Genomic DNA, 1,698 nt, shown 5'->3' on the forward strand with positions numbered 1-1,698 from the left:
AAAAGTTTAAAATGAAAAGAGCATGATGTAAAAGATTACTTGGTGTCTGGGGATATAACTCCCCTTTTCTTATTTTTTGTAATTGTGTTTTTAAAACACCATGAGCTCTTTCCACTATACCTTGGCCTTGTGGGTTATATGGTATTCCAGTTTTATGCTCAATGCCCAATTGCAAACAGAAACGATGGAATCCCTGACTGGTATAGCCAGCTACATAATGACTATCTGTATAGAGATTGAAGGGTGTTGAGGTCAGAAGCTGGAACACTGCAGCTACAGCACGAAGTTCCACTACCTGTGCTGAAGCAGGGGAAGTTTGAAAAGAATAACTTTTCCCATAAATCACATAAGCTGCTTGTCCATTAGAAGAACCATCAGTAAATACCATCATAGCCTAGGGGATGGGACTAACCTTAACTGTTTTTGGATATACCAACTCATGCATATTAGCAAATTGTAAATATTATTATGCCTTTTTTTTTGATGCAGCATCTCCCTGTAGCCCCAGCTGTCCTGGAACTCACTATGTAGACCAGGCTGGCCTTGAACTCACAGAGATACGCCTTACTCTGCCTCTGGAGTGCTGGGATTAAAGGCGTGTGCCACCACACCCAGCTTTTTGTTTCTCTGCACTTGATGTCCCAACTGGCCACACCTGAAGCAGCTACCCCTAGGCTCCCATCCTTTTGAAAAGGCCTAATAGCAGTTTGACAGGCTCCATTAGCATTTTCAAACGAAAGCTGTTTCACTAAAAGTAAACCTGCTTCACTATCCTCCAGCAAGCGACCAGCAGTTTGCAGTAGTCGAGCCACGAAATCCTGATATGGCTCATCCGGACCTTGCCTAATCTTAGACAAATCCTCAGTCTGCCTACCACTAGATGGCAGTTTATACCAGGCTATTCGGGCTGGAGCACTGATCTGCACATAGGCCACAACATCGTACTGCAACTGCTGAGCAGTATCCCTATATTGTCCTTCACCAGCTAACATATCAAAATCTATGGGAATATTCTGCGCTCTATTGGTATTCACTGTCACCTGGCACTGTTCCTCATACTCAGATTTCCACAACAGATAATCTCCCCTGAAAGGCAAGCACGTGCCATGTGTTTCCAATCTCCAGGAGGAAGCACGTCCATGGACAGGGATTCTAACAAACCCTGGGTAAAAGGGGCAGTGGGACCATACTGAGCACAAGCAGTCTTTAGTTCCTTAAGCTGCTTAAAAGGCACAGGTGCATGAGACTGCACCCTGTTGCCCTGCTGATCAACTTGCTCAGAAACTGGGAAGACTTGAAATCCATGCACTGACTCTCCTCTCTCTACTGCGGCCCCAATGGCCTGTTATATGGAGATTGCATGGTTCTAAGTGGTTACCAGATTCCTGCCGAAGGCTCCTGAGCCATGGCAATCATGGGAGGTGCAACAGCCTTCGGAGGGGGTGTTGGGGTGGTCCTAATTCTTTTCTCCTTGTTCTTTAACATTTCCTTCTTCACAGCGTTTAACTCTGTCCTTAATTGCTTAATTTCCCAGTGATCAGGACACTTCTCCTGATCATACTCAACCGTCTCCTCTCCTAGGGCAGACTCATCCTCAGGGTCAAGAGATCCCTCTTCTAGCCCCAGACGGGGGTCCTCATAATAGGGTGGATCTGGCTCTGGTGGAGCAGAAGGTTTGGTTTCACTTTTATCCCAGCC

The sequence above is a fragment of the Nannospalax galili genome, unplaced genomic scaffold (genome assembly GCF_000622305.1).
Source record: "Nannospalax galili isolate Female #2095 unplaced genomic scaffold, S.galili_v1.0 scaffold884, whole genome shotgun sequence".
Taxonomy (NCBI): Eukaryota; Metazoa; Chordata; class Mammalia; order Rodentia; family Spalacidae; genus Nannospalax; species Nannospalax galili.